This window comes from Ambystoma mexicanum, chromosome 12, assembly GCF_040938575.1.
Source record: "Ambystoma mexicanum isolate Mex_15411 chromosome 12, UKY_AmexF1_1, whole genome shotgun sequence".
In the NCBI taxonomy this organism is placed as follows: domain Eukaryota; kingdom Metazoa; phylum Chordata; class Amphibia; order Caudata; family Ambystomatidae; genus Ambystoma; species Ambystoma mexicanum.
The window spans coordinates 447,038,183-447,065,559 of record NC_090936.1 but is presented as its reverse complement, the minus strand read 5'-3'; the positions used below and the strand labels follow the sequence as shown (position 1 = coordinate 447,065,559).

General features: G+C 47.7%; 1 protein-coding gene across 2 annotated transcripts in view; it reads left to right on the top strand.

The window, feature by feature from the left end:
• The window catches only part of ADA2 (adenosine deaminase 2), a 470,094-nt gene that overhangs the window by 79,574 nt on the left and 363,143 nt on the right, over positions 1 to 27,377 (top strand). Inside the window, exon 1 of one of the 2 annotated variants that reach the window (XM_069628654.1) lies at positions 862 to 1,173. The exons of the other annotated variant lie outside the window; for it this stretch is intronic. The gene's annotated coding sequence lies outside the window, so the exon portion shown is untranslated. Of the gene's footprint in view, positions 1 to 861; positions 1,174 to 27,377 lie in introns of those variants that run through there. 2 annotated transcript variants of the gene reach the window in all.

The window sequence follows — 27,377 nt, the reverse complement described above, 5'->3', positions numbered from 1 at the left end:
CGGGGAGTTAAGGCTGCAACTAAACTACACAGAACTTGATTGCCCCTCTGCCAGGAACTGTTTTTGTGTTAGATCATTGAGAATTCTTCTACTTTTTGTAAAAATCCAAATTGAATTAAACACAAAACAAAAAAATAAATATAAAACGGCGCCTGAATGTGTGCAATCATGATGTACACATTCAGATGCTCTTTGTGCATAACGCAGACCTTTGGGCGCAAGGGGTATCAGACCACTTGCCAAAGAACAATTTTGAGGATCTGACCTTTTGAATTCTTATATTCTTGGTCCATTTTGTCTACTGAAGGAAGTGGCGCTAGTTTTTACTTTGTTTTAAACACACTTACATGTTTCTGTAACCCAAGCAACGTTTTGTGGGGTTTAGCAGCTCGCATGACCTGCACATTTAACAATGTCGATATTTAACACTGTTTCGGAAGCCCATGTAGATCTGTCTGTGAGTAGGTAGGTACATGCTAGGTTTTGATGGATTTTTTTTTTAATTTGAATACTTGAACCTGTGTACCTGAGATCATTGACTAGAAGATTGTTACATGCCCACAACACCGATTGCCCAATTGAGCGTTGTGTACTCTGGCAACTGTAGGTTTAGTGGGCGGCGGGGCCGGTGTAGGAAGTGGCAAGAGGAGGGGCAGCACGCCATAGCGGAAGGGGGCAAGCCAGTACATAGGATCAATTGGGGACAAAACAGAACCCAGGGAGCGCTTTTTGCAGTTGTGCAACACTGCATTGAGTGACAGCAGGAAGCGCACATGGAGAGTCCAACGCTGTGACAGCGAGCCGGGGCTGGGGGCAGGGGCGGGCCACGCAGCAAGGCCGCTGCCAGAGGAGGCGGGGGTTGTTTTTGTGCACAGCTGTCGGCTGGCAGAGCGAGGAGGGGCGCAAAGGGGCGCCGCAGAGGGAGACAACTGAAGGAGTACTGTGTGCTTAAAGCAGAGAACGGGGCACATGTGAAGGAGATGTACGGGTGAAGCACGGGACAGAGCGCACAGTGCACACGAAAGAGGCGAGGGCGCCACGGAAAGAAAGCCAAGACACCGAGGGGAGAAAGAAGCGAACTGGCAGAAGAAACGGGGAGAAAGAAGTGAACTGGCAGAAGAAACGGGGAGAAAGGAGCGAACTGGCAGAAGAAACGGCGAAAACAGAAGCGAGGTGGGAGAAAGTGAAAGCAAAGTGGAGCACGGGGGACAGAGGGATCCTTTACAGGGCACACTGTCATTATTCACCACCTCCATGCATGTCGCGTGTATAGCTGGGTAACTCGGGTATAGGGCCTTAATAACGTGACTTGCCCACGGGCAGTGTGTCAAGCGTCACAAGGAACGACACAAAGTAGAAAACGGAACGGGTTAATAATGGTGAAAAGGTGGAACTTGCAAAGTCTTTGTAAATTGACAGGATAGTTGAGTAGAACGGGAACAGATAAACCTGTGAGAAAGGAGAGGCGCTAGGGTGGAGGGAGGGTAGGGGAACGGGATCGCACAGGACCGATAACCCGAAAGGCAGGGTAAGAACCGACGCAGTGTGCAAGACACGCCAAGACTCGGACATAAAAGGACTGCAGAGTGACGGGTGAAAGGATGCCTTCTGATTTCAGTATGCACCCGGGGCTGCACAGAGGCACCCCATCATTCGGCAACGTGCAGTCCAATTAGCTGCTTCTATGTATCCTTTCGTCCCCACCCCAAACAGTGGTGGTAATGGACACAATTAAAGGGGATCCCACAAGGTCTGGGGTTTGAATGGGGCGGAGCTTGCAGTTCATCTCTGCTCAAAGAAAATGTTCAAAATAATAGTTTAATAAAAATGGTGCGATTTCTTTCATGCTGCTTTTTTCACACTGTACATCAATTCGACTTTAAATCCCTTCCATGGCAGTGGTGCATTCAAAATTTGGTTGGTTATACATTGATTTTTAGTACATTAAGGGATCCATAGACACGCTCTACAGTAGAAGGCTACCAGTGTAGCTCGGCAGGTTGAGGCACTGTTGCTGAGATGTTATATAATCAAAACTGGTCATTAATCGTATAACTTGTTGCAGTTCCTTATAAAAAAAAGTGCTCTAAAATGTTTTTAGGGCTGGTCGCTTTCTTATATTGTGGTCTTCTGCCCCTGTAGTGAAAATCAAAAGTTGGCACCCATGTACCCACAGTTTAATTTCCTAATAACTACCGTCGGCAGAACAGAAGTATTTGTGATTAAGCAGTTTGACAAGCATCTAACTTGTTTATAAATATAACCTATGATAAAACACAAAGGAATGGGGCACAAAAATGACAGGGTAGTTGTGTGGTAGTTGGACACACACATTTCAAAGAACTAGTGAATGCAATTTTTTTTAATTTGGAAATTACTTTTGTTTTTTTCCTAAAAGTGTAAGATGCACATTTGGAAAACAATAGTGTGCCCAGGATGTTAAAAGCCTGCTTTTAACAGTGACTCCTACCCCAGTGATGTCATGGCCCATTGATTACCGTGATCTCTTTCAGGCCCGAAGAAAGTCAACAGACCTAGCAAGTAGTTTGCAAACGCTGGAATGACGGCTGGGGAATGGAGCACAGAGCAGATTGGATCACGAGCCCCCGGCTATCCTCGGCAACCTCGTCGGGGCCGAGGCAGGCTCCAAGATCCTGAGCAAAATCCAATGGATTTTGGACCCAGCAAGAGCTGGCCATTGGCCAGCGCTGCCCCAAGCCATCACAACAGCACCTACAACCAACCTGCTCCTACCTCTCCATCTTTAAACTTTTTTTTTTTTTTTTTTTTTTTTTTAAAAAGGAGCTTCCACACTTGATTTCTCTATTCCTTAAGTCGTGTTTTGGAAGCTTTCATTCCTGTGGCATAAGGAAGGAAGGGGTCTTCTGTCTTGCTCCGCCTCTAGACCCACATTGCTGTTGAACATGGATATGAAACTATTAACCAGAATGTTGGCCACCAGTTTGGAGGTGTAATTTCCTCTTGGACAAGGTTGGGGTTGTGTCCGGCCGGAAGGCAGCAGATAACATTAGGAAGACTATATACATTTCATTTATGCTGCAGAGAATCTGCCAGCAGACCCGCTGTTGTGTTACTATGGCATTTGAACCAGGGAGCTGATGGATTCTTATGGGAGTTTTACGTACGTTTGGCCCCAAGAAGATCCTTTGGCTAGGTGAGTCCTAGTCCAAGCCCAATGCGGCAGTGAGAGTAAATGAAACAACCCTTGGGGGAGCGTAGGGGGGATTTCTTGTTACCTAGAGGTACATGTTGGGGCTCTCCACTACCCCCACTTTTATTTGCAATGGCTAGGGTGGAACAGTGGTATGATAAAGGGATTCTGTGTTGGGGATATAGATTGTTTGTCTGTTCTTTTGTACATTCCTCACCCAAGGAGTTTTTGGAATGTTTGTGGAAAGTTTTGGAGTTTTTTGATAAACTTTCTGAATATTAAGTGAATGCAGATAAATCACAGATCTCCTGTAAGTCCGGGGCGCACAGAGTATGGTGGAGCTGGTTGGAGACTTGACTTTCTAAATTTGGGAGTCTAATTTGAAGTATCTTGGTGTGGCTGGGGAATAATTTGGACTCATCCCAGGGTGACTTTCCTCCTTGTGGTTTAGACATACAGAGGCAAAGGCCTAAGGTTTGGGATGGATGGATGGGTAGGGTGATTGCAATATAAATGAATTTTCTCCCATGATTTTTATTTTTGGTTTGGATGCCCTGATGATGATCCCCAGATAGGTTTAGATGGAGATGTCGTTTCTCTGGGAATAGAAAAAACAAGATTCTATACAAGACTCCTCTGGCGGGGTGAGGATTCCAGATGTAGAAGACTATTTCATAGCTACACAACTTGGACTTCTGTATAATCATTTGAGGCCCAAGCCTGAGAAGCAATGGGTGAATTTAGAAAAGTTTTGTTGAGATCGGTTATGTTTTAGGCATGGGCAACCGTTTGTGGTAGGGTTAGATAATCCTCATGAGTTTTAGAGCTGGTTTGAGGTTGGCCTAAAAGCAGGAGTGGGGGTATTTATGGAAAGGTGTGAAGTTAATTGATGTGCCGTCCCTGGAGATGGGGCTCAACATATAGGCAAATTATACATTTTCCTCTGTTTACAGGTTAAGTGGAAAAATGGTTCGTTGATTTCAAGAGCTCACACTTTTGAGAAGGTCTGATATTCTCGTCCGAGTAATGGACTGTTTTCAGTCGTGCATGGATTCATTCTGGAGGTAATTTAACAGTCTGGTGTTTGGAGGACTCGATTGGGGAGGGGGGGATTCAGGTTTGATATCTCAGGAAAGGTATGGTATTTTATGTGATGAAGCATGTGTAGTTTGTAGATCGTCCCAGTTTTAGCCGCATGGCATCAAGGTGTCACATGGATGGCAGCTGCCTTTGGATTGTTTAAAATGCACCCAGGGGTTTAAGAGTAGCGTTGGAAGGACTGTGGAGAAACAGGCACTTCCTCCCATATTTGGTGGATTGGTTGGAAGAGCACTCCTGGTTGTAGGAATTTGATGGAATGCGCTGAACTAAAGGCCCTTTGTTGGGTCTAGTTTGGTTTCCCTCCAGTTGGAGAAGAGACCAGGAACTTACCACATGACTCGCCACTTGTTCTTGGCAGCAAGAGCTTGTTTGGCTCAGATGGAAGAGACCCATTGTACCGTCTAAAAACAAATGGCTGTGAAAAGTCAAAGAACTGTATTGGAAGGAGTAGTTGGGTTCATGGCTAAATGAGTCTTTGCTGGACGCCGAGAGGCTGTGGCTCCATTTTTGGGCTTAACGTAGTATAATCTGAGGATGGTGGTGGGCTGTAAGTAGAGGTATCTATAGGGTACCTTTTTATTATGTATGTGCCCCAAGATGGAGAAGAGGATTCCCCTATATGATTTTGTAGAGTTGGCTGGATTAGAAGTTCAAGGCATTGGGTCAGGCAGTGGAGTGGGGGTGGCAGGTTAGGTGGTGAGATAATGGTGACAGGGACTCAAAATTGCTAAAGGGCTTTTTGTTATTGGCAAAGGGTCGCATGGATTTAATTGTGGTGATTGTTGAGAGTGAACCACCATTCCCGAATACAATGTGACCGGTTTATGTTACTATGTTGTATGCAATGGTTTCTTTTTGACCCGGTCTTTGTTGCTGGCTTTAATGCTTTTTATGTGATTTTGTTAAATGAATTAAAAAATCTACTTTTGTGTCCCTCAATAAAAAGGCTCCGCCAGTTCGCATTGCTGACTTTTATCAACCTGTCTTTCGTATCTCCCACTATCAATCACGCGAGCCTCTTATCGCCCACTACTCCAAAGTTTTTAAACCTGTGGTATTGATTGGGGTTACTTAGTATCTTGAATTGTACAATCCCTCGGACCCACTCCAGTTAATGTTCGGGCAGCTGGTACACCGCTTACCCAATTCCTATCATCTTCAGCACTGCCCATCACACCAAGCGTCCATTCTCTTGTCCTATGTTCCCTCTTCTACAGTGCTGCCCCTGCCCTTGCCCTGTCTACCCACTCACATGCATGCAGGGCACTGCCCTTTCCTGGCTGTCTTCCTACCACTCAGATCCGCCCTTGCTCACCTCTGGGAACACATTGTCCTCTGAACCCACCTCCAACCCCGCAACCCGTGGGCGTCCCCCGGGCCCCTGTCCTTGGCCCTTTCCTATTTACCCTCTACACACTGTTTGCAGGCAGGATCGATAGCTTCTTTCTATAGTAATGAGATTGCTTGTTGGAAAGCAATAGTGGAATGCTTTTTATCTGAAAGATTTCATTCGAACTAGACTGGAAAAAAGGTTTGGAAAAAATACAGAAACTACTGATTTCAGAGTTAACGTGTTCAAGCAAAAGAGCAATTGATAAGTAATACTGATGCCAAGTTGGGCATGTAGTCAAAGAACCAGTGCAGCAACTGGAAGAAAAGAACTAAATTAGGGGGAAATTGGTTGGCCATGTGTTTTTAAAGACAATAGACTGTGTGAGGGCCAGATAGGGTTGAACCAGGGTACCTGGGGCTTATCCCCCCACCCTGCCGTGAAAAGTGTACTTTAGATTAGTTTTCGATTAGTTTGAACTTCAGACTTCATTTTGTGGGTGAACTCTGAAAAACGAATGTTCACTTTTTTTTCTGTTGTCCACTTTAAACCGACCATTTCTTGGGAAAACTGTGCAAATTCGAGTCAGCGGTCCCAGACTTGGCGTGTCTAGCAAAACATGCGCCTTCCCCAACACCCCCAGTTCAGGTACTTTTGTTTTTGTACGCCATATTGTACTATCACGAGTGCAGTAAATGCCAATCTCCTTGGCTTACTTTTTGTTCAATGTTCCCGTTGCTGCATTGAGCAGCTCACGTGCCATTGATCATTTGTTCCACATGGTGATATTAAAATCAAGCATGCCTGTGCTACACATGGCCAGGGTCTCTGGGGGAATAATACGACCAATGCCAACGCTCTGTACGCCTTCTTTTATTTAGTATTCTGCCCTCATCTTGCTGCTGCTTGGCAGCATTGGAGTGTCCGGTGGGTGGGCAGGAGTTCCACGCCTTGAAGTACCCCCTTCATTCGTCCTCAACCGGAAAGTGTCTATGGAGTCCTGTGGGGCTTGGGTATGTGGGTGAGCCCCCTAAGGGCCCCTCCTTCACCATCTCACCTGCTAGACTCTGCAGTCCCCCGTTGCCTTACTGCTGTTAAAACCTATAAATCCTACATCCGTATTTTAACCTTTAACCCCTCGGACATACACGTGGTCTGCAGAGGACACCGCTCCAGTTTAATTTCCTTTGCCGTGTCTTCCTCACCTTAGGTCTAGTGCTAGGATACGTTTCAAGATGTGCTGGTTGTATCACTTGTGTTGCTTCTCTATACAATAATTGGGGAGCAAAGACTTGTACTGACACGTTAGTTGAATTCTCGGTTAGTGGTGTATCTTACATTTTCTACTGTTGGAATATCGCGGATTTCAACTTTGAGTAGATGAAGCATTCCGCTAATGCTCTAGTGACCTTTATCCTATTGGGTGGCTATGTCCTTTGTTCACATTCCCAAGCAGTGGAGGATTTTCATGACTCATACCACATGCGCCAAAGAGCCCTCTCACTGCCACGAGCGAGTCCACCAGTCTGTGCTGTGTGGTGTTGACGCATCACTGGTCTGAAAAGTCTTCGGAGAGGTATGTCGGGTATTTCCTGAACTTGGCATGACTTGGCTGCTCTTTAGGAACTTCAAGAACATTTTTCCGAAAGTTAGGACTCTGCCCTGTCAACTTTCCACCTCCCACACTTTCTCCAATGAAGGTGTCATTGGAACTGCCCCTAAGCATTCATTCTTTAAGGTCTGTACCTATGAAAACAGGTCTGTACTTATGAAAACAGGTCTGCATGGCCTTCATGATGCACAAAACCAGGACACCATGGAACATGTATCAACTAGCGGCCACTGGATGGTCATGCGTGTGGGCGTTTTCGTAGTTCTACTGGTTGATAGTAGGGTCGAAAGAAGTAGTTACATCAGAGATCGGGTCAGCTTCCCCCATTCCTGGTTCAAATGTCAATCCTCTTGTAAAGGCAGTGATTTGGGGGATCAATGTCTTAAGTTGCACGAGGAAGCCTTTGTCATTTTGGATGCTCGCTTACCTCAGAAGCTCAAGTCATGAGTCCTTCAATTAATCGCAAAGATCACTTCAGTACTTCAAGTCCAGAGTCCTTTAGCAGTATCAATCAATGCAGCAATTCGTACTTTAAAAAAAAACTTAGTTTTTATTGCAGTTTTTCCAATACAAACCGCAATGTGATATGAAGATTATGCATTTCGACAACTTTCCATTCCCCCCTCCAAAAACACTTCTCGAACTTAACTTGCTTTTCTACTACCCACCCCCGAACAATGTAACAAATTATAACAAGCACTTAAATTTCGGTTGTGATTTGGTGGAGTCTTTACACCTATTGTTAGCCAGTGTGTTTGGCCACCTCGTGGGAGGCTTACCATTATCCTACAAATGTCCGATTATATTAGTCCCTTTCCAGGGTGTGGATGATCACCTCACTCAATGAGCTTCTCCACGTTGTTACACACAATGCCACCTGTCTCCACTTACCAATCCTCCTTAATCCCCCAAGTATCTGACCTTGAATTCCTCCCACATTGACTGATGCGGTGCCCCCTCCCGTGGAGCTCTGCATTTATCCTTTCCATCGTATATATTTTTATAGCGACATTGGCCCATTCTTTCTTTCCTGGTGTCCTAGCACCTTACCACTTCATAACTAGGCAGGCCTGCGCTGCGAGTAGGAGGGGCACTACAACCTCCGTCAGCCTTCTGAGTCCCCCCACACATCTTCCATCCCAAATAGTATCAACCATGGCGTACTTATACATTGGATTTCATCTAAATCTTGAATCCACCCAGCACCCCGTCCCAGAACACCTGAATACGGGGGCATCTCCACCACATGGGCCAGTAGTCGGCCCTTCCCCACAACCCCGCCAACACATGGGGTTTACTGACTGGAACATGTTCGATAACCTGACCTGGTCGTATTGCCATCTGTGGAGAAGCTTAATGGTGTGCAGCTTGTACTGACTTGAAATCGAGGCCACTGTACATAGCCTCCCCCATAATTCGGGGTCTATTTCTCTCCCAAAATCATTCAACAGCGCACTATCCATAGAGAAGATCAAGCTCTTAGTTCCTTTCTTTTGTCAAGTATTTGTTCAAGGGTGGGTTGGGTCCCTCTGTATCCTTTCAATTTTTCACTTGTGGGGACCCGCTTTAGCTGAAGGTACGAAAAGAGCCCCCTATGCCCAATACTTCCTCAAGCTCGGTGATGGTAATAAAATTGCTCACTTTCCAGAGTTGGCCCACCCTCTCCAGTCCCGCCTGAAACCACGTTTGGAATCTTTCAGGGTTTGGTATTGCCTCCCGGACACCTGGCAACCACAGATGGCTTGTGGGAGACGGCCATGTGGTGACACCTTGCATGTCCACCCTCTCCCTCCAAATTTCCCATATGGTTCCCAGGATCGGGTGTTTGTGAATTCTGCGCAGTAGCTTACTTCGCGATGCCCACAGCCACTCTGCCACAGTGGCAGGGGCTAAATTGGTATTATCCAGGACAACCCACTGGAGTTCCTTCTGCATCCTGAGATGTGGTATAAGAACCCTTAATTGTACCGCCTCAACTTTTTCAAATTCGGAAGGACCCCCCCACCTTACCCCCCCCCCCTTCTCCTTGGGCAGTGGGAGGTCGTCATATGCCACTCTTGGGTTCTTGCCCTGCAACAAAAACTTAAGCATTGCCCCCCCCCCCTTTATTTCCTGAAAAAGGACCCTGGAACATGGATAGGGAGCATCTGAAATGGGTACAAGAACCTTGGCAAGCAAACCACCTTCAGGGCATTTAAGCTCCCCAACCAAGACCTAGTTAGCTTCCCCCATTTATCAAGGTCGGTTCGGCATCATACAATGAGAGAGGGGAAGTTTGCTTCACACAAGGCACCAATCTCTCTGGAGTTTTATCCCCAGGTATTGCAGTGTATCCCACTGGACCGTTAATCCCAATGGGGCAAATCACCCACCCTCAGTGGGAACAGAACCGACTTGGCTCTATTAGCCTTGAAACCTGATAGTTCGCCATATTGCTTGATCAGTTGAATTGCCCTTGGTACCGATCGTGAGGGGTTCCGGAGGTGCAACAGCATGTCTGCATATAGTGCCACTTTGTATTCAACCCCCTCCTACCTTGAGACCTTCCACCTTGGGATCACCCCTGATATTTTGCACAAGAGGTTCCAGGGAGAGGGCAAATGATATCAGTGAGAGGGCAGCCCTGTCTCGTTCCCCTGCTCAAGTCAAACTAACGGGAATAATATTGGTCGAACACAATTTCAGAGTGATTGCAACCTGACTTTGTGAAAGTCCTTTTAAAATTACAGTGGACGGGGTGTGATAATTATTGGGCAAATAAACTTATACAACCCAGTCGATGTATGTTCTCCTCATCACGTAAACACTTTTTAGATCGGGTACTTGTCTCTTCCCATGCTAACGCATAGGGGAGAGAGTAGTTGACAGGCACATTGATGCAAGGCTGAATGGTGCATAACAACTAGAAGTAGTTGGTCTCTTCTTATCCTATTCCCTGTTTTTGTAGGCGGCCCAGCAGCGCTACACAGGGACAGAAGAGTCTACAAGGAAGGGACATTTAGAATTCAACTCTATCCTTTCCTGTCTTCCTACACAGCCTTGCCCCTACCCTTTCTGCCCAGACCTTGGTCACCTCCATTTTCAGCTCCTTCCCAATGAGAATCCCCGCCTTCCTCAAGGGTCCGGAGCCCCAGTACATCTGACCAATCTCCCCTGCTGAACCCTCTGTTCCTCCCCTTTAGCATATTTTGTTTCCTGAAGGAACATCGCATCTAGACCTGCACTATGAAACTCTCTGGCCACTAATGACCTGTTTGTGGGTGAATTCATCCCTTTAACATTTAACGTCCCCAACCTAATCTGACCACCCGCCTGGGTTCCCTGCCATAATCACCTCTCCATGCCCACATCCCTTCTCCCCTCCCCGGGCGACCAAGACCCAAACTCTGCCTCCACACTGACACCGCTTCAAGAAGACCCTATTCCTAACCCCCCTTTCTCGCCCCCAAAATCCTCACTAAAGGGCGTCCAACACCCCCCCCCCCCCTGGTTTCCATCACCGTGCTGAGATCAAACCACCAGCTGGGACCGTTTCCATCCCGGTCCATCCCTGGCTCAATCACATTACCTTTGAGTCCCCCCCCCATTCCGGCCATTTGGTTCAAAATGACCTCTGGCCCAGTGAGACGTGTATGTTCTGCATTTCCCCCTTACCTGGCCCCAGAGCCCTGTACCCCCTATCCTGTCAAGACTCCACTACAGCCGGCTCCTCCAGTTGTCGCCAGCCCTGTCTGGATGCACTTCAGGTATCCACTATAGGTCACACATTCAGCTTCCTGTACTTCCTGGAGCCGGGTATGCATCTCCTTTTGAGCCCCTGGATGGGTCATTATTTGTCCTCCGATCTTTCGCCTTGGTTCCTCTCATCCTCGGGTCTGCCCAGCAAGTCGGCCGTGGCCCTCCAGATGTATTCTGTCCCCAGCCTGTACTTGTGACCGTCCAGTTCAAACGCCAGAGAAAACAAACCCCCAGCTGTACCGCACTCCCTTGTCCTGTAGCCACATACACATCCTTCTCACAAGGGTCAGTGAGGACATGTCCTGGAAAATTGTCACTCTTGCAGAGCCACGGGTGGTTGGGCCTTTCTTTAGGATTTTCATCTAGTTACTGTAATTGTGAAAACAAACTAAGGCAGACCTGCCCCCCCCCCAGGAGCCCCGCCCGCCCTATGCACCCTCTCAATCTTTGCCTCATCAGTGGAGTCGTCTTCAAATACCAATTTTGTGACCTCATGAAGTGTCCTCTTCAGGTCTTGTTCCCTTGTCCGTCCGTCCATTTGTGATTCCAAAGTGGTCAGGGAGGTCTGGTTATGCTCTACTTCCTTGAGGTGCACCTCCATCTTATCTATCCTGGAGGTAATCTTGTCCACTCGGCCTCCAATATCTGCCCTCATATTCCTTATTTCTTCCAACAGGGCCGCAACATCCTTTTTAGTTGCCGCTGAGTCCTCCGATGTTGCCATTTTGGTCTGTCGGACACCAAGCTGGGGCAGTGTGGGGTAGATTTGTATGCAGCCAACTTCTGCTTCATGGACATGTAACACCGTCTGTTGTCGCATGCGTGATGCTATTCGGTCCACTCACCCTGTGCGCCCCTCTCCGGGAAAAGTGCCACCACTTGTCAGTTTCTCCAATGACCCGTGGTTTCATGGGTTGATGCACTGCTATCTTCCCAATGTGGTGGGTAGTCGACCCTACATAGGGGGAACACACCAGAGTTTTCAATTTTGTTATTCTGGGGGGGGAAAGGGAGGAGGGCGTGCTCATCCTCGTCCCATCCCCTCGCTCCGTCTCGGTGCCTTGCCTCTTTCTAGGTGTCAGTCTGCTGACTCTATTCTCCTTCCTTCCACTTAGGGCCTTTGGGGGCAAGCACGCTCTCCGGTGTCCCAGTACTCAGAGTTCAAGCAGCTGGGTGTCCCCTTGAACCCAGGAGGAGGGCACACGCCCCAAAGCTGGGGGCCCACCCCTCCCTGAGCATACGGTTCTCTGCTCGGTGTTTCTCGAGCGTGCAGCGGGGCCTGGGTCTTGGTGTGGGTAGGTGGCGGGCTCCTCTTGCTGAGGTCGCTGTTGAAGGGCCATGGCCACGGGAGTAAGCCCCGTTGGGGGTCAGTTAGGAATGTATGGTTCTCTGCCCCAATTGACGGGCACGGGGAGGTAATGGGGTGGGAGGGGTATGCAGTCTTTGTGCCTTGGGGCCACTGCATTTTCAAAGAACCGCATTGCTGGGTGCAAAGGTCCTCGCCAGGGGCCTGCTCCATTGTGTTTGTGCTACTACAGCCCATCCACGGAGCTCATTCCAATGTCCTGGTCTGGTGTGCGGGCTCCCCTCCTTCTATCCAATGCCGGGCACACTCTTGTAGGCAGGGCGTGGGCCTCCATCAGTAGACTGCCGCTGTGGTCCTAGGAGTCCCGCTCCAGGAACTGGGAGCAGGTGACACCTGCAGCTCCCTCCCACCAACCAACGTGGTCGGAGCCACTACCTTTCGACGCAACTTTGTCTGGGCACAGGGGGTGCAGGCGTTACATGGCGGGCCAGTGCCTGTTGATGCACCTAGTATCTCCTGGGTGGGCCCCCTGTGGACCAAACAAGCAGTTCACCTTGGTCCACTCTGCAAACTTGGGACCTCTGGGGCCAGGGGACTCTACACACTGTGGTACTGTGCAGCGCCACCCAGGCCTGCTCACCTTAAGGTGTACGAGACCTCCACTGCCACTCTGGTCAACTCTCCCCGTTCCGACATCCTTGGTGCTTTCACACGTAGGAGTACGCTAATCCAGGGACCAGCGGCGCAGCTCACCCACCTCTTCGTTTCGCCCGATGTCACCAGCTGACGCACGTTGCCTATCCTTGACACCTGGGTCTCAGATTGGCTAACAATGTTGTCTGGGGCCTCCCGCAGACTGCCTCCAAGTCTCGCTGCTCTTTTCCGGGCCTCAGTGGGCTGAAGGAACACCTTCCCCATCACACATGCACCTCTTCAAAGCAAGGTTTTCGCTTTCGATTTAATAGCCATTTGGAGCAGCCCATACTTGGCGAGTCCAGGGCCGATTCACGCTGCTTTTAGGACGGGGACGCAGGGGCGGTTCCCACACATCCCTGTCCAGTCTATATTGGGGGTGGGGGCTCAGACTACTTACAAGGACCTTTGGACGTCAGAGCTTCGTGGAGGCTCCCTGCATCCACGCGCCCCCTGGCGGCTACCTCAGCAATTCTTTAAGTCCATAGTATTTCCTGCTGTACTTTTTTATTTGAGGAATCTCGCATTCCTTCAAAGACAGATTTGAGATTTATTTTTCTCATTTAATTGCAAACATAAGTAATACAAATTGCTCCACGCCTTTTTTTTTAAATTTATTTTTATTTTTTCCCCGTTCAGTCTTCAGGGTGGTTAGATATAATTGCTTTAAATCTGTTATCTTTTTCTCCCAATTTATAGGTAACCATTTTCAGTTTTGCGCTTATTTAATTTTGAATCTATTCTACCCCCTAAGAGGACGTTTGCCTGACTTCCTCCTCTTATTATGGTGCTCGTGACTGCTGCCAATGCTTTCTGAACCCATGTCGCTCCATGGACCTTCAGGCATGTTCCATACCTCATTAAACAAGAGGTGAGACCTGTTAACTAATCATAACTAATCGGATCTATAAAGCCAGGCTACTGCCGTGCCGTATGTATGATTATCTCTCCCACATCGCTTAAGTGTCCGATAGTCCTCAGTTTTCACTGCAACATTCTTTCCTGCAATATATTGCTGAGACTCTGAACATGTCTAAGCAAAACTACAAAACGAATGCTTCTGTCTGGAGTCGCGTAAGAGGATCCAGCTCTGATGGTTTGGAGGTGACCGGAGGGATACGGCACGGGGGGCAAGGGGGCGGGGAGGGGAAATGCACTCAAAGGGCATAATGAGATCTACAGGGGACGCAAGGATGATCTCCCTGGGTCCCTCCCCATTGCCTAACCTCTTAGGGTCAGTAAATCCCAGGGAACATGCAACCCAGAAGATAAGCGAGTCAGCCCATTACCCTAGACCCTTACCACACCCCTCAGGGAAGCGCACTCAGTCCCCATCAGTACAAAAATCCCCACAGCAACAGATACACTCAGCCATTCCAGATGGTGTGATTGGCTTGTTAGTCTCCCACTCCTGTAACAGTGAAGCTGAACCATTCAATACAGTGTCTCTGAATAGACAGTGGACTGTTGCTCCAGCAGCAAAGACACACCGGGAAGTACCTTCCTACAAAGTCTTGCAAGCTTCTCTCTTGCTGCATATCTGACACATTTTACAACCCAATGACAGGCAGCTGCAGAGTACAGAAGCTCCTCACCTGATTTCAAAAGAGCTGGCCACGGTTTTGAGCCTCTGTCGAGCAGATAATGGAGACACTGGGTGGAGAGAAGAGAAATTCCAAGAAAGGCTTATCAAGGAAACAAAATAATTAAAAACAAAGGAAAACCACACACCAATTTAAGCCCTTTATAAGCACGAAGGATGGTGAAGGATGACTCGGGAGGAGAGGGCGCTAGAGAGCCGACCAAGATGGCGGCTTCTTAGAGAGCTCCGTGTGACTCCCTATAAATCCTGTCAAAATCCCTTGCTGTGACGCCGTTCTCGCCCGCTGTGTGCTGCCCAGAACGTGTGGGAAACTTGTCTCGGCATAGAAGATCCCAAAATGCACCCCCAGATCCACTGCGACCCAGCCGACGGTGGCCTGGGCGCACGGGAAGATGGCCGCCTGCATGGGCCGAGCAGCGAGCGCGTATTACGCGCCTCCCGGAGGAGACGGCTGGTGGCGATAGCAGAACGCAGCAGTGATTGCCGAAAGAGACCTGACATGGCCCTGGGGACGCAGGCGGTCCGGACGCCTGGCGGTCACGACCAACCTGGATGCCGGTGGAGGTGCCTACCCAGTGGCTTCCGACGAGGCGGAGCATCGGCATGGAGACCCCGGGTCTGCTCATGATAAAGTTAAGGTAGGAGTGCCCCGGGTCCGCCACAGCCCCACGACACGAACGCGCCTCAGGCGCTGGTGGCCGTCTGGAGCCCCGACCGGTCCCCCTCCCTTGGACAAGTGATTGCGGGCCCTCGGTCGGGGCCTGCAGCAACCGCAGTCCCGCAACGGCAAAATAAGTCTCCCCCCCCCCCCCCCCCTGTCCGCTGGGGCCCAGTCCTACGAAGCGCCCCAGACCAGTGTGGCGGTGACCCCCGCGGCCTACCTGCTGCAGCCAACCCCCCGGGGCATAATCTACATCCCAAATCACCATCTGCCATACTATTGCCTACTGTCTCCGTAGATCACACTCCGACGGATTCACGCCGTGCGGCAGGAGTGGCAGAACGCTGCTCCCCTGTTGCAGCAGCAGCACGACGTCTGCCCCACCACCCAGCCGGCCTCGCCGCCAACAGTAAAGGAGACAATACAAACAAACACGACTGAAACAAGTACTGGTCCGCAAAGCTATTAACCTCAATACATGCACAAGAGTCAGCTCCAGCCCCAGACTGACTGGCACAAGTCCACCTGCGTTCCTAGTTTAGTCTACAAAGGCTCAAATCATCCACCAGTGTAAGTGCAGTGCCTATAACTCTGAGGCCCTTGAACGACTGCAAGCACACGCCGCACTGCGACATCCAAGCGCCAATAGCATACCAGGAAGATCCATAATCCAGCAGTGAGAGGCCCACATAATCTACAGTCACATTGGAGGTGCCAATCTAATTCACGCAACGGGCACACCACGCTGACACAAGTCACGGAACATCGGTGATCACGCACAAGCGCTCTTGCAACACAGCCGGCAACCCAGTAATAGATGTCCCAAAGAAAACTGAACTTTGAGGCTGGCTTCTCAGCAAAAACGCCCAACCCCAACCCCAGACCACCATCACCCACGCAAGAGGCCCCCCAAGTTGAAGAGTCGCTGAATTTTGATATCAGGGGGATTATACTGGAGCTAAAAGCGATAATTGGAGGGTTGGGTTGCAAACTGGACACGCTGTCCTCAAAGGTCGATCAGCTCCAACATCGGCTAGACCAACATGAGGACAGGCTAGACGCAGCTGAGCAACGCATCGGACCTCGACGACTGGGCAGCCTCCCTAACCTCCGGGGTATCTACACTGGAATCCCAGATGAAAGCAGTGTGTGCCAAAAACGAAGATTTGGAGGGTCGCTCACGGAGAAATAATATCAGACTGGTGGGGATCAGAGAACAGCAGCTTCAGGGCAAAATGGAAGATCACCTGGAAAAGATTTGCAAACATCTATTCGGCGACGGGGTCCTATCCCAACTGTTTGTCGTCGAAAGAGCACACAGAGTACCCAACGGCAGACCGGTTCCAGGCACAAATCCTCGCCCGATCATAGCAAAACTCCTAAATTATAAGGACCGTGAAGCGATCCTCAGAGCGGCGCGAGAAAAAGGCAACCTCCAATATGACGGAGATCAGATCCAATTTTTCCTTGACTTCCCCCAAGCAGTTCAGGCGCAAAGAAGAACATTCACAGCCGCCAAACGCTGTTTACAGGACAACCAAATTCAATATTCCATGCTCTTCCCCGCCAAACTCTGCATCCAATACGAAGGGAGGTCTCTGTTCTTCAACACACCAGAAGAAGCCAGTGATTACCTTGACGGGGCCGGGTGCGGACCCGGACCCAACAACGCTAGACCACAACGAAGAGACCGACCGAGAAGGGACCCACCATAAAAATTACGATCCCTAACGCAACAATCAGTGCGACCACCCAATTGCTGCAGTCACTAGTAAACCAATGACACAGCGTCCTTTTTCTGTAACTCTGGGAGCCCACATCCCTCTTGGAAGGCTACTAGTGCCCCAAGCGCAGCCACGTTGATTCAGTTGTTTATTAGGGGAGGGCCACCGCGGGCCAGTTCGGGGTTGCCCACGCAAGGGAGGGAAAGTAGTAATAGGGAACCGCCTTCATCTGCTCAATCAAGAACCACCACAACCTCATACCTCACCCCAAGATCACAAATCCTTGCTGAGACAATGGACAAACTCTATCTCCAGACGAATTCCACTGAACACGTCCGGCACAGCACCCTCTACCCACCTGTCACCTAGTGCCGCCGCTTAAAGTTGCCACATGGAACATCTGAGGTGGCAATCAACCAACAAAAACCAGGAAAATCCTCCAATACCTCAGAAGACACAAAGTCAGCATAGCCATGCTACAAGAGACCTACCTTCTTCCTTCCGCGGAGCTACAATGGGCCCGGTCATGGGGATGCCATAGGTATTTCTCATCATACTCATCCTATGCCAGGGGGGTGGCAATCTTAATAGACCAGAGAGCCAATTTCAGTCTGATTGAATCCAAGAAAGACACGGAGGGGAGAGCAGTGTTGGTAAAGGGCCTCCTAGCTGGGAAAGAAATCTTTCTTGTAAACTCATATGCTCCTAATACCGACGGACCAAACAATTTTGATTGGATCATGACACCTCGGGAAAGAGGACACTGCAACGATCATCTGGGGAGCAGACCTCAATACACCACTAGTCCCCAGAATAGATAAGTCCCATAACACGACAAGCAGACCGTCCAAAGCGAGTCTCCAAGTCAAAGAAATATGCCACACTTTCGTCCTGATAGATAGGTGGAGACACTCCAACCAAGACGCCAGAGAATATATATTCCACTCATCGGTTCATAACACCAGCTCCCTCATCGACTATATTCTGACATCAGCCTTCAGCTCATTCGACTGGGGATTCGGGCAGATCCATCCACGCTCCTTCTCAGACCACTCGATGGTAACACTAGAACTCACGTCATCAAATACATCACCATCTAGGCACAACTGGAGATTCAAGCCAGGCTCACTAGCAGATTCAGTGTTCGCAACTGAACTGCAGCAAGAAATTGCGTCCTTCCTGGAGACTAACCAGTTCTCAGTCAGCTCCGCCGGCACCTTGTGGGAAACATTAAAGTGCTTTGTCCGTGGAGTATGTATGGCAAAGGAAAATGGAATCCTGAAATTGATTCGCAGGGAGCGAAAAACGTCTAAAGGAACTCTAAATCAAAAACGACACCAAGTGAACCACAGACCCAAGCAGACTTGAAAGGAGAACTACTGAGATTCAAAGAGAAAGCGGAACGGGAACGGAAATTCCTCTGGCACAGGCACCAGATCCGGCAATATGGTGAGGGCCAGAAGTCAGGAGCGCTGCTGGCCCGGCTGCTGACAATCGACAAAAAAACCACTCTGGTGGAATACATCCGTGACGCCAATGGCAACCGAGTCTACACAGAAGGAGGCATTGTCGAGGTGTTTTGTAACTTTTATCAGGACCTATACAGCTCCAAAGGCAGCACTGACCCAGAGATGCTACGTGAACCCCTGAATGCTCCAATAACGTTGGAAGAAATCCATGAGGCAATCAAACAGCTCCCGAACACCAAGGCGCCCGGCTCAGACGGGCTCACCGGAGAATTTTATAAAGCACACGCCAATATCATAGCTCCTCTACTACTTCAGGTCTACGAGGAAGCCACAGAGCGGGGAATTCTACCACCTCCCCTTTGAGAGGCCACTGTGATACTACTACACAAAGAGGGAAAACCCCCTGAAGAATGTGCATCCTATAGACCGATCTCCCTGATTAACCTGGACAACCAGATTCTGGCCAAAATCCTAGCAACTCCGTTACTTCCTATAATGCCAGCACTTGTGCTGGGTGATCAAGCCGGGTTCATCCCGGGACACAATACGACATATGGCATCAGAAGGCTTTTCGGCGTCATTGAGGCACTGGATCCGACACAGCAGGCAATAGCTGTGCTTCTGGACGCCGAGAAGGCTTTTGACTGTTGAATGGCCCTTCCATTTTGCAACACTCAAACAAATGGGGCTAGGGAATTTCTTCCTTAAATTGGTCTCACTGCTCTAACAACCCGACATCCTATATCAGTCTTGGCAATACTAGATCCCCCAGCATCAGACTAGAACGTGGTACGAGACAGGGATGTCCCCTCTCAGCCCTTATCTTTGCCCTGGTGATGGAGCCCCTGGCTTAGACTGAGAGAGTACCAAATACACCGAGGCCTTACACTAGGTCCCCACAAACTAGTGGTCTCCCTATATGCTGATGTCATGTTTGTCAGTGACCCCCAAAATAACCCTAACCCGATAATGCGCAAAGTGATCAGATTTAGCCAAGTCTCTGGCCTCAAAACTAACCATTCAAAATCAGTGGCGTTCCAACTAACTCCGAATACCATTGAATTCACAGATGATCATGGCTTCAAGTGGGAGAGCTCAAGGGTCCGTTATCTAGGCATTTATATGTCCCTTAGTTATAACAATATATTCAAGGACAACTATGTGGCAACACTTAACTCCTTACAAGAACGGGTCCAAAGGTGGAGGTCTCTCCCATTGACGCTCTGGGGTAGGGCCTCACTCATCAAAATGGTTATACTTCCCAAACTCTATCTATTCACGAACATTCCGATACTTCTCCCAAGTGCATTTTTCCAAAAACTCAAAAGCCTCGTATTGTCACTTCTATGGGCAGGGAAACCAGCACGAGTAGCCTATAAAACATTAACCTTACCCACATCAAGTGGCGGCCTCACACTTCCAGATATGGAGAAATATTACTGGGCAGCTCAAGCACAATTTCTAGGTCATTGGTACACTATACACTTCATACGTCCGCATGTCCAGGTGGAACGTGCCCTCGCATCCCCTAACTTGCTGCGAGCCGTCATTATCAGCCGCATCCCAGTACCACATAACACACTGAACACAGTATTATCCACCTATGCAATCTGGAAGATCGCGCAGAAGTACAATGTGAACATAAGGTTCTCCCCCTGCTACAAGCCAAATTTATCCCGCGGATCCCCCTAACAGCGGAGAAAGTATTTCTCAATTGGCTCGTCTAACTAAACCTCAATCTCTCGGCGACCTCTTCCCCGAGGGTATGTTCCTGACTCCGCAAGTGGCCAAAGAATGGGGAGGTACCACTTCATTACACGTTTCTATGCTTTAGACTACGATCCACATTGCAAGGTATGTTCCCATCATTCCCTAAACCTGCAACGTGGGACCTACTCCATAACGTAATTCAGGAGAAAGGTGAAGGGAGGTTAGTGTCATTATTATACAAAACTCTACTAACGGACACAGCCATCGCTGACCCCCGAACAAAGGCAAGGTGAGAAACCGCTATTCAGGCAACCATTCCCGAGGCGGATTGGATACATTCTCCGTCAGACCCAGAAGGTCGCATTAAATACACGCTATAAACAAATTCACTGCAATTTCTTACACCAGACCTACCGCACTCCAGAAAAAAGCCATAGATGCCACCCAGAACTGTCACCACAATGCTTGAGGTGCGGCGCCGCTGTTGCTGATTTCATGCATTTAGCGTGGGATTGTCCCGGGGTACATCGCTTCTGGTCTTCTGTTCTACAAACTACAGCAGAGGTGGTGGGTGAGAGTTACCCACTACCCCACTGGTGGCACTTCTTGGTTTGACCAAAAACCTACAACCTGCAGTGGGGAAACTAGCAGCCCTTTTATTGGTACTGGCACGCAGGAGGGTCGCAATGGCATGGGGCCGTGGCCCTGCCCCCGCTGTTTCAGCATGGAAAAAAGACATCCTATATTGTCAGGACATGGACACCGAATTCATACGGACATTACCGCTACATGCGCATCCCTCTGACATTTGGGGCCCCTACACATCATACTTGTTAAACACCGTGTCATCAGACTCCCAAACTCAAGCTCCATGTTCAGTAGTGGAAGGTGAAACCTAACCAAGGAGGTTGCAAATAACTGACCAAGATAAGGGGAACCAGCAATGAACTAAAAACTGATTTGATGTGTGATTGGGGGTGGGGGGGGTATTACGAGCAAAACAGATGGCAAGTCATACTTGTTATGATTGAACCCGGTTGGTGCAAATGTATGTGTTTGAAGTTGTAAAACCCAAAAAATAAAGTTTTTTTAAAAAAAGGATGACTCGGGAGGATTGTCCCAAAATAGAGGGTTATTCAGAGTCACTGAATGAAAGGGCCCTGAGCCTGCTTATAGCTGAATGTCCACTGCTGCAAGCCTGAAAACCACAGTAGGGAAGGCAATCAGCCTGTTGAGAGACATAACCAGGGCCTTGGAACAAACCAAAGAGAAAATGGAGCAACCTAGGGTTACATCTCCATCCATGGTGAACGCCAGGAACCAGAAGGAGAAATCTGGAGCCTGGGGCTCTATCCCTGCAGGACGACCCCTGCCTGGTTTATCATAACTTGTGCCGGATGATCACCCTGGCAGGAGTTGAGAACTTCTTGCTGGTAATGTATCGCCAAAGGCAAGAGGGAGTAAGCAGTGCTTGCTGGTAATCCTGTGCAGACATCAAGATAAAGAAGCCTAGAGAGGCGACCTGTGGGCAGAGGGTGCCAATATCTCTGCCTAGCAGTTGATCAATGAGAAGGCCAAGAAGCATGCTGGGTGCTATATCCCTTGGCTACATTGGTAAGTTTAAAAAGTGTTCAACATATGTCCGTTTGACTGAGCAGTCAATCACACCTGCCACTATATCCCTTCGATTAAGAAGTCAGGAATTGTGCTGGATACTTTCTCTTGGACTGAGGTCATTAAGCATTTTGGGCACTATATCCCAAAGGCTGGCTGCCTTAGATTAGGGAAATCCAGGCTCGGATAACTGGTTCACTTAAACGTTTAACCCAATTAGTTCTCCACCCTGGCACCTTGGAGATAGTTCCTTGTTAGTTGTGGTTGGAACCCCGTAGGCCCCCATCCCATTCCTGATAGGAGATCGAGTCTAGAGGGACGAAGGGAAAGGAACCCTGAGCTAGAGCTGGACTAACAGATTCAGTTCTGGTTGCCTAAACCCATACACTGTTTGGACTGGCCACACTAGATGGGACAACACATTCTGGGACGGGTGTGTGCACCACTAGTCTTAATAAACGTATATATCTAGTTGACTATTCACACGTCAAAAACACATAGGGTGCAAGTCCCTCTAAGTGCCCCACCAGAGACACTTAAAATGCTTATAAGGAAGACCCGGACACACTACCAGTAGTGAGGACTGCATTGTACCTTATGGCAATACTGCCATGAATCAAGAACTCGATGCACACAATCGTATACACAAGATGGTAAAAACGTTTTGTAGAACTACAATCTAACCATTTGGCACACGGTAAAAGTTATTATTTATTAAAGTATGCAGGCTGACATGTATTCTTTTCCTCCTTTTCTCATCTTGTGTTGTATATTTCATATATGGCTTGGGGTAACACACCTACACACGTGTTTCAAGGCGCAATAGGTCTCGCTATGAAGTAGTTACCTCGTGGTCCGAAAGCATGGACCATTGATTTCTGCCTGCATACTTCAATACATAAGAACTTTTACCACCAGATAAATTGTTTGATTGTAGTTATAAATACATTTTCTATCTTGTGTAAGCGATTTGTGTATTGAGTTACTGTTTCATGGCAGTATTACCATAAGGTACAGTACAATCCTCACTGCGGGCAGTATGTCTGGGTCTTCCTTATAAGGATTTTAAGTCTCAGGTGGGGTACTTTTGAGGGACTTGCACCCTGTGTTTTTTGGAATTGTATTCAACTAGGTATAAACATTTATTGAGGCTAGTGGTGCCCACCCCGGTCCCAGAATTGGTTGTTTATCCCCGTGTTTGAGTGGAGGCACAAAGTATGTTTGATGCAATGGAGCACATTACAGACAAGAGGGCAGATACACTAGGTTTTTCGGCAGAAGAGGCAGATGTCAATCTCATTAAAGAGACAGGACAAAATAAAAGGTATTGATCACCGGAAGATTAAACAAATGGACTATATCATATGGTAATGCATTGGAAATTGCATGCAGTGACGTTGGGGAGATACTTTCCTGCTCAGCGGATCCCTCATGGACTCTGCATTAAGTCCAATGTTAAATAAGGAAAATGTTAGGTGGAAACAGACTTTAAATAAATGCTTGCTTGACCTGATTCTGCTTACGATTCAGGAGTTATCTGGCTGCATAAATAACAGAGGGATTGTTTATTTATAAACAGTACGTTTGGCCAGTCAAGGATATTCTAGGAGATAGGATTCCAGTCGACCATTGAATCAAAGAAGGTTGCCACATTACAGAAAGGCCTTCATTTTCTTCTTACATGTAACACAAACATGTTCGATAATATATAGAAGTTGAAGCTGAAAGTTTCTTTTCCGAGTTACCACCTCGGACAATGTCATTGAAGGAAGAGGACGAATACACAGAATTCAAACGTAGAGCATTTTTATGTCACCCATCACAGTGCTGTTGATTGATTTTTTTCAAAATATGGTATTGAAGGATTTGAGTAAATTTTCCTTTTGTAACCCAAAATAGTGTAAACCTCCAATAGAGGTGAATTGTCAGATTCAATACCGATACTCTGAAAACAATTCACTATCTGCTCGGCTGTTAAGGGGGGTGCATTAGTGATCCAGATCACTGTGGGCTATAACAAATGTTACTGACTATGAAGTGACAGGAACACATTTTCCACTTGAGCAAGGTGCTACACTGGCGACTATGTCCTTAAGATGGCCACAGTCATGGGTTGGATTACTGATAAATTGAAAGGGGTTCAAATGGTGTTGCACCTGAGGGTTCTTACCTTTTGCCTACTTCCGAAGGTGCATAAATGCCCAACTCAACCTCTGGGAAGACCTTTAGTTGCTGCCACCAATAGCATATTCCAATCTTTGGCTCTTATATTGATGATTTTCTCCAGCCTTTAATCCGGAAGACACCGACATACATTAGATACAACCCATTTTTTACATCTGCTAGAAACTGTTTTTTTGACAGATGATTTGCTGTTCACTGTAGATGTGAACAGTATAGCCCATGCTTTAGGTCAGGAAGAAGTGGAAGTGGTATTATTGTAATGTGTAACAACCAAAGGAAACTGATTACCCCTCCGTTATAACCCCATTACCAGGTGAGGAATAGCACTATCTAATACCATATTCTATTTCAGTATTGCGTTCAACCGAGCACGCTTTTTGTTATAATCTGTTTGTTTTACAAAAAATCATTCAATGTTCTTGACAACATTTAACACAGATGTACAGTTCTACAGCCAAAAAGTTGTAATACTGTGGGGTCCATATAGTATGTGACTTAATTTCTCTTAGGCACATACAACATTACTGATTGTCAACCATTTAGGTACTCCCCCCCCCCCCCCATCCCCCATCTAATTCACAGTGAAGAACCTCAAAGACGTGTCCTTATGTTCAATATCCACCAGGAAACTGGAAAAAAACAGGACAAAGGCTGTTTATTCTAGCCCTGGAAAAGTCAACATATGTTTCGACCCCTGTGTCTTAATACATTATCCCCCTTTTTTTAATGTTGTTGGGCCTTCTTCAGGACGGTATTGTATTTGCTGAATGATGTAGTCTAAAGCTCTTTTTTTTTTTTGTACACAAGCACTACTATACAAACCGACATTAAAGAACATTAATATTCTGCAAACTGGTGCTTGGTTTTTTTCACTGTATTGCTCCTGTTAGTGCCAATCTCTGACCGACCTTAATTACAGGAAGTTTGTAAATGGGAAGCATCTGCAGATGTATCTCTCCTATCTGGAGATGTGAAGGAAAACTATTATCTTTCTAAATTGGAAAGAAATGGATTCCGTCTTGTTTGGTTTTCACTATATATATTGTTTCTAAAGTGTTCAAACACTAGTGCTGTGTTTTACTAACCCTCTTTTTTCTTGGTCTCCTACAGGTAGAATTGCCTTAAGTGGAGACTCACTACTTTGTACGTTCTTCTAAAAGAGAAACGCGATATTTAATTTATCATATTTTTCTTTTGTCCAAAAAAGTTCAATTAAAAAAAAAAAAACATTTTGTCATAGCCATATGCAGCTGTATATTTTATACAGTGGTATAGTAAGCATTCATTTCTTTTTTTAAAAAATTTGAGTGCTTGACATTACAACAAACAAGAATAGCAGCATTTACAGTCATAGGGTTTAACATACATTTTGTACACTGATTTGGCAGCAGTTGAGTCGTTCCTCAGAGTGGTTGCTGGTGACATAAAGGCCAGTAACTGCAGGGAGTTGTAATGCTTAATGAGGATTTTATTGAGTGATTTGGGAGTTCCATTTTCTTGGGTATTTTCATGTAGTGAAATTGGGTAATTGCGAAACGTGGCCCATATATCAATCGGTTTACAGTTGTAGGTTGTAGTATGAACCATTGATGCTCCTGGTCAGATGCCCATGTAACGGCTCACAGCCAGTGTGGAACAGTAGGGCAAGTGGGCCGCAGCAACATACAGACTTGCCAATCTACAGAGACCTTGCCGAAGCCGCTCAAACATGTGGAACAAACAGGTGGGGTGGCATCAACAGTATAATTTAGTATTTTGGGCACAATCGCACACCACCTCAATGTGCCCCTAGCCTTGGGCAGTCCCAGAGCATGTCGAGGTATCTTGCCCCCTCTGCATGACATCTAGGGCACAAAGCAGAGTGGGTGCGAGAAAAGAGGTGCAGTCTGGCCAGGGTGTAGTGGAACCTGTGTAGTATCTTGAATTGTATGAGGCAGAATCTGGAGTTGAAGGATACTGCCTGGGATTGCCAGCACATAGCCCCCCAGATCTCATTGGTAAAGTCTATAAATAGGTATTTGGCCCAGGACTCAGAGCTTCGCAATGGATTTATTGCCTCTGCACTGCAGTAAGTCGTATAGCCTGGCTACTCTGCCCCAGGTAGCAGTTCCTCCCATGACTATGTATAGTAGTGGCTCATTAGGAGGGAGTGTCTTGGTTTTTTAGCAGCTCGGTGAAGCCTGTCATATTGGAACCAGCATGAGGGGCTCCACTGTGAGGGTCCCGGTATGTCCTGAAGTGTAATAAACTATCCCATATTGTAGAAATCCCCCTATAGTTGTGAACCCATCTGACATCCATTGTCACACCGCCACCTTGCTCACACTAGGGAACGCCTGGAAGAAGTTCTATAATGGCAGATCACCATGGAAGGGGTTATCAATCATTTTCCAAATCTTGTCCCAGTGCTGTTGCAGGAATGGGATCACTTACTCCAGGGTCTTTACATATCGGTGGTAGAATCGATGAACGCACAGCGGGAACACCAGTTGCGTGTTGCTAGATTTCGACATGTGGGTGGTTTGTCCTCGTGGAACCTGTAGGCTGCATAGTATGCCTGTGATGCAACCCAGTTTTTTTCAAAGTCGGGAGCCTCCAGTCCGCCCTGCAAATAGGGTCTGGTTAACGTATCCCATATTAGTCCGACGGCACCAGCGTGCCACAAGAAGTTTTTAATCACAAGTTTCTGTGTATCAAACGCAGCGACTGGACATGCTGGTATATTCAGAAAATATAGCAGCTTTGGGAGGGTGATCATTATTTTATGAGCGCCACTCAGCCCACTATTGTGACGAGTTTCGGCCAAGTGTGGAGTTTGGCTGTGAGTTGGGTCAAGAACACACCGTAGTTATTGGTGTATATTGCAGTTTGGTATCGCATCACTACTATCCCCAGGTCTTTAATTTCCTGGGGTGACCATGTGAATCCCATAAGATATTGGTGCAGTCGTGGCATCAGTAAGTGGAAACCGTTCAGACTTGGCACAATTGACACAAAAACTGGACAGTTTCAAAGGATAGGACCTTGTGCATCATTGGGGCTAAATTTACTGTGGGGTCTTATACAAAAAGGAGTGACATCCCTGTATAGTGAAATAATTTCTGGTTCACCCGTGAGTCCGATTCTTCTTTGGGCATGCGTGCATCTGATCGCATCTGGCAGCGATTCCATCACAATGGCAAATATTAAGGGCGACAGCGGGCACCCCGCCGGGTCCCACTGTGTGTTTCTATGGGATCTGAAAGTGACCCGTTTATATGGATTCTGTCGGATGCTGACTTATAAAGCAGTCGCACCCATGATCTGAACCTATGACCAAATTTGAATTTACACAGTACTGTCCACCTAAATTGCCAGGAGACTGAATCGAAGGCCTTCCGAACACCAAGGGCCGCAGCCACTGCCTGCGTCTCAGGGTCTATTTGGTCCAGGATATTGAAGAGACGCCTTGGATTCAGTG